Source organism: Eschscholzia californica, unplaced genomic scaffold (assembly GCF_041429995.1).
Source record: "Eschscholzia californica isolate CP2 unplaced genomic scaffold, dmEscCali1.0.p SCAF_4, whole genome shotgun sequence".
In the NCBI taxonomy this organism is placed as follows: Eukaryota; Viridiplantae; Streptophyta; class Magnoliopsida; order Ranunculales; family Papaveraceae; genus Eschscholzia; species Eschscholzia californica.
This window is the reverse complement of record NW_028238461.1, coordinates 529,546-536,043: the sequence shown is the minus strand read 5'-3', so window position 1 is coordinate 536,043 and position 6,498 is coordinate 529,546. Positions and strand designations below refer to the sequence as shown.

At 37.0% G+C, this 6,498-nt stretch overlaps 1 pseudogene; it reads right to left on the bottom strand.

Moving 5' to 3' along the window:
- Positions 1–410: 410 nt before the first annotated feature.
- LOC147541193 (protein C2-DOMAIN ABA-RELATED 4 pseudogene) lies at positions 411–1,370 on the bottom strand (annotated as a pseudogene).
- Between the last annotated feature and the right edge of the window lie 5,128 nt (positions 1,371–6,498).

The following is a 6,498-nucleotide window of genomic DNA, read 5'->3' as shown; positions in this document are numbered from 1 at the left end:
TGGTTCATTTGGTCGTGTCTACAGGTTAAACAGGACGATTATCTCTGACTGCTTCCTGCCCGCTAAATACCTGTTGGATGGATCTGGTATGCCCGTGACGGATATCAGGTACTCGTGGTCCATCTCGAACTCGAACGGACCCAATCGGGTTAAACGGGACGATTATCCAGTCAAGACCCTTTGACTGCTTCCCGCTTGTTAAATACATGTCAGATGGATCAGGTATACCTGTGACGGATATTGGGTACACGTGGTCCATCTCGAACTTGAACGGACCCAAGCGGGTACCAGGCCGTTTTCCCACCCCTAATAGGCTAATACTGACGTTTACGGGTGATTGAGGCAGCCACACTGGTGTAAGTAAGAAGAAGAAAAAGAAAATTGGGTTGTCAGCGCGAGCCAAGTAGTCATTTGCTCACAAAAATTGTTTTTTTTTTTTTTTTTTTTTTTTTTCGGATGATGAATTATGGTTTTTATTGTATGTAATAGAGACAGATCAAAAAAAGAAAAGAAAATCCAATGCAAGAAGTATCCAAATGCAGGGCAACCTATACATGCAAAATAGCAAAACAGATACAACAACATTAATCATGATCTCTCTATTTTCCTTTAGTAGTTGGAAGTTCAATCCACTGAAGCTGAATTTCAACTTCACCACATTCAACATTTCTCAATCTGAGTATCATATCTTGAATAATCTTACCACCTTCTCTTAAGGTAATGCAACTTTCTTCAGACAGACAGTTTTGTCTGCATGGTGCAACCCTAGTAACTATAGTACCAATTGGAAGGTTTGGAAATTCCATCTTTACAGCTTCTAGAAACGGTTTTATGTCAAACTCAGCTTCTCCCATTTTATCATCTTTGCTGAAAGTATCCTTGTCGTAAACTATAAGCTTGACAGGGAGACTAGGGTCCGCAACCGAAAGAGTTAAATCTTCGTTCCATTCAGGGTTTACGTTCTTTTTCATGACACGAGTCTTCAACTTCTGTTTACCCATTTTCACAACGACGTAAGGATCGCTAGTTCTTACGTCTCTCACAGCCAAATTAATACCTCGACGAACACGGACTCTAAGAAGACCTAACAAATTTCCTATCAATGATGATGCTGGAGATGGTGAACCATCTTGACTTTTTGGTGACAAATCCATCTCCTAAATTAACTTACTTGGTCTGTTGTTGTCTTCTTCTCTTACTCTCTTAGAAATGAAATGATGATCGTAAAAATCTCTTAATTAAGCAAACCCTTATACGGTTTTGTCCCTTGTCTGGAAGTTTGAAGAATTTTTTGCTTAATTTGAGAGAAGAGAAGAGAAGACAGGGAGAGAAGATGAATGGGTCAATGAATTATAGAGGTAGAGAGATAGAGAGAAAAACTGGTGAATTAGTCAATTGATTATAGGAAGGAGAAAAACGATTAATGGGTTGTGGTGAGAAAGAGATTGTGGTGTAAGATTGGCCAGTTGTCTACAACTCAAAGGCTGTGGTTGGGTGCTCTCTCTCTCCATTTTTTTGTTTGAGAATTCGAAAAGACATTGATGCATCTTGAAAATGTGATACGCACCGTAACCGCCTACATGAGAGAAAGAGGCCTAAAAAACCCGACCATTAATAACATTATTAACTTTACTTATAGTCTAAATTACATGGAATAAATCTTGATGGCAACTGCTTCCACCGAGACTCAATTCCACGACCTCATAGCCTTAAGAGGGGTGTCCAACCTTAAAAGAGTAATTTATTCTCCATTACTAGATGGACTAAGTTATAACAACCCTTATTTTTTTTTAGTAATTTGACTTCGATGTACGATAGTCATTACAAGGCGTTGATACATCAAGGGTGTGATATGCACGGTAACAGCCAAATCAAATAAGAACTAGCCTAAAGCCCATCTAAACTATGGCCTAAGCCAAACAAACTATTGCCTAAAGCCCATCTACATTGTTTATGCCCTAATAACCCCAAGTTCAATAATCCAGAAATTTCACCTTCTATGGAGATCAAACCCGGGACCTCCAAAGACCTTTGGAGTATGTATCAACACTTTAACCACTCAGGCAACTAAGTGTTGACTACAACAACCTTTATTTAAACGACGTGTATTTATCAAAAAATCTATATTACAAATAAGAAACTAAATTTATTTATAACAAAACCAATTTATGAAAACACAAATTTATTTTAGACTAAATCATGGGTCAAAGCTGAGTCGACCAAAAGTTAACTGTCTTCTTTCGACTCTGTTCGATTTGACTCGACTAAATTAGGTTGATCGGTCCGGCCGAATTAAATTAACCAAAACAAATATGTGAGGAAAAAATGAACTTAAGCAAAAAGAATGACAGTTATAAATCAATTTCACTCTTAAACTATTATACATTTGAATACCTAAAAAATCAATTTCATAATTTAAGATCCATATAAAAAATGATAATTAATTTATAATATTGTATAATGTACGTATAATTATATACATTTGTATGTATAGTTCGGTCTATTCAATTTTGGGTGTTTTCAAAAACTCAAGTCGAAGCCAAACCAAATAAACAGGGGTGGCCCTGGCCCAAAGCGAACAAAGCGTCGCTTCGGGCCACCAACTTTTAGGGGCCACCAAAGCATTAATTTCTTTAAGAAATATAAAAGAAGCCCAACTCTCTAAGAAAATTACAAGGTCCCATTTAACTAATGTTAAGTAAAAAGGGCCACCAAATTTGATGATTTTTAAATGAATGGTAGGCCCAACAGTTTGTTTGACTTATGAAACAAAAATACTTTTTAAATATCCAAATCATGAAATCCCAATATCCTTTCCTTTCTTCAAGCCAAAGTGCCAAATCGGGCTGTTTATTCAATTTCTAGAAACAAAGTCTATTGTTTTTTGTTGTAAGTTGTTCAATTTCGGAAGTACAAAGAAATATTTTGTTTTCTGTTTGAGTTAAAAAAAGTTAAACTCCCAAGATGATGGTCATTTGAGAGATGATCATGTGGTCGCCTTGAAACTTTTTTCAAGCATACTGAGTCATATGACATAGACGGACTAGACTTATTTTCTGAACTGAAAGTGTTGAAGCGTCTTTTACCAAATGAGATTAAAAGACCAATTGGAGTGCTAGATTTTTTGAAAGCTATGAAAGGTTGTTACCCGAACACATGGGTTTCTTATAGAATTATGTTAACGATGCCAGTTATTGTTGCCTCTGCAGAAAGAAGTTTTTCTAATTTGAAGTTAATTAAGTCTTATATTCGATCTACTATGTCGCAAGAAAGGTTAAACAGGTTAGCTATATTATCTATGGAGAAAGACATGGCTGACAGTATTGATTATTCGACGATTATTAGTGACTTTGCAGCGAAAAATTTAAGAAGAACAAAATTTCAGTGATTGTAATTATCAAAAAAAAAAACTATTTTGTTATATAAATATGATGAAAATATTTTGCGGTACTAACGGTTTTCATTAATACATTCATACGTTTTACAATTTGATAGAAGGGGCCACATTTTCAGACCTCGCTTCGGGCCTCCGAAAAATCAGGACCGGCCCTGCAAATAAAGATCGGTTGATTATTTTTTCTGCCGAGCCAAGCGGAACACTGTTCGGTTCGGCCTAAAAACCTTTCAGTTTGGTTACGCTATGTTCAATCTAGTCGGTTTGACCATATATATATTATTTAACTTTCATACTAATTTTATTTTTACGCTAAACACGAGTTATGAAAATTACGTACAATAAGAGATAGCATATATCCAGGCCGCCCCTAGCAGGTAGGAGGTCCAAAGCGGATTACAAAATGCAGCCCCTTCCAAACAAAAATTCTATACTTTGGGGTAATGTAAGTGTATTATAAAACTTCCCAAACAAAAATTCTATACTTTCGGGTAATGTAAGTGTATATAAAACGAGTTAATTCCTATATGGCCCCCTACTTTGTGACCAGCTTCCTTTTTGGCCCCCTTTTTTTCGTAAATTCAAATATAGCCCCCTATTTTCAAGTAAATATCCTGATTGTCCTTCTTATTCATAATTTTTCAAAATAAAACTAAATACTTTCCACCTCATTTCCACCTCACCTCTATCTCCACCTCACATCTCTCTACCTCACCTCTCTCTCTCCACCTTCCTTTCTCTCTCTCTCTCTCCACTTTTCTCTCTCTCTCTCTCTTTCCTCCTCTCTCTCTCCACCTTTCTTTCTCTCTCTCTCTCTCCAGTTTCCACCTCTCCCTCTTCGTCTTCTCCGGCAAGGTCGCCGGCAGGAAAATTTTCCGGCCGGCGACCTTAAAAAAAAAAAAAAAAAAAACTCTCATCTCTCTCTCTCTCAAAAGATTCCGGCGAAGGGGTTACCCTTCGCCGGAATCTGTTGAACCAGACCTAAAGGTCTGGTTCAACAGAACAGACCTTCAGATCTGTTCCGAACAGATCTGTTCGGAACAGACCTTCGAAGGTCTGTTCCGAGCAGACCTTCGAAGGTCTGTTCTGTTGAACCAGACCTTTAGGTCTGGTTCAACAGATTCCGGCGAAGGGTAACCCCTTCGCCGGAATCTTTTGAGAGAGAGATGAGAGTTTTTTTTTTTTTTTTTTTTTAAGGTCGCCGGCCGGCGACCTTGCTGGGGAAGACAAAGAGGGATGAGATTTTTTTTTTTTAAGTCGCCGGCCGGAGACAGAGTGAGGTGGAGAGAGAGAGGGAGGTTAGGTGGAGAGAGGGGTGAGATGGAGATAGATAGAGAGAGAGAGATAGAGAGAGATGAGGTGGAGAGAGAGAGGTGAGGTAGAAATAATTATGTTTTAAATATTTTATTTAGAAATTAGGAAGGGTATTTACGCCATTTACATAAAAATAGGGGGCCATATTTGAATTTACGAAAAAAAAAGGGGTCAAAAAGGAAGCTGGTCACAAAGTAGGGGGCCATATAGGAATTAACTCATATAAAACTTCCCAAACAAAACCACAGAGGAATGAGATTTAACTTGTCTAAGGCACCACCACTATTTCTCAACCCAACCTATATTAGCGTGTAACAACATAGGCATCTCTATTTATGCAAAAAAAAAACTTAGGCATCTCTATTTATTTTTAGTTTTTTTTTTTTGTTGAAATTATTTATTTTTAGTTTGAAATGGAAATGATTTTCTCTGCAATTTTCTGGAATGTTTTTAGACTAAACTATTTTTCTCAGCCCAACCCAACTGATATTACCATGTGTACTAAAGGCGCCAAAAATCAACACATTCTATGTTCTTGAAAATATTTTTCCCCTCTTTATTTCAATGCTAGAAGAGGATGGGTATACCTCTATTTTTCCTCTTTATAATTATTATACATAATAAAATTAAATTCGTGGATCTATCAAGAATTCTTTCTCCAACAACAAACTTTAACTCTTAACAATATCAATTTAAACTTCCAAAAAAACAATATCAATTTAAGGATAAATAGTTGGCTTCATCTTATGCATGAAGACTTTTTTTTGTTCATATAATGAAGACAAAGCATTATTTGATGTCCTAAATTAGTTTAAAACTCTCATTTAAGCATACCATAAATGCCTCCATTAATGTTCAATGAACGAAGCCCTTCTCAAATGCTCACTGTTCCAACCTAGCCTTTTAACTTACAACAACATTTTAGTGGACAGATAATATTAAAGTCAAAAGAATTGAGTAGCTCACTATTTATCATCCCTATTTTACAGAAAATGGGATGTCATAAACTAAACAATACTAACATATGAGGAGAATGCTCATTTTCAATTGTCAAAACTTGCAGTAATACATCAGGATAAAACTTGTTTAAATAAGAAGCGGATTAGTTCAGAAAAAAAAACCAACTACAAATAATATAGACGATAAAAAATGAACGTTGCAAGATAAAAAGAAAAGTAATGAAAAAATCTTTCCACCCCAGCTCATATAAAGTTGGGTTAATTCCGTTTTGGCCTCCGATTTGTGACCAACTGACCGTTTTGGCCCCTAATTGTGTCCGGCAGTTCGTTTTGGCCCCAAAAAATTCCTAAATGGCCCCAAATTTTTTCAACCTCCCAATTCTACCCCCATGGCATTTCTGTAATTATTTTTTTTTCTTTTTCTTTGTCCACCTCATCTAACAATTGTCACATCACTCTGTCCACCTCACCCTTCTTCTCCGGCGAAAGGTTGCCGGCCGGAATAAAAAATTTCGGTCGGCCACCTTTACCAAAATAATTTTTTTTTTTTCATTTCTCTCTCTTCTTCATCTCCTTCTTTCTCTCTCTTCTTCATCTCATTCTTTCTCTCTTCTTCTTTCTTTACCTCTCTCTCTAACCCCACTCTCTCGCTATAACTCCGGTGAAGGGGACCAGATTCCGATCTGGTTTCAAATCAGATCGGGGATCTGGTTGTAGAAACCAGACCGGGATCTGGTTTCAAACCAGACCGAATCTGGTTTCCAACCAGACCGGGATCTGGTTTCAAACCAGACCGAATCTGGTTTCCAACCAGACCGGGATCTGGTTTCA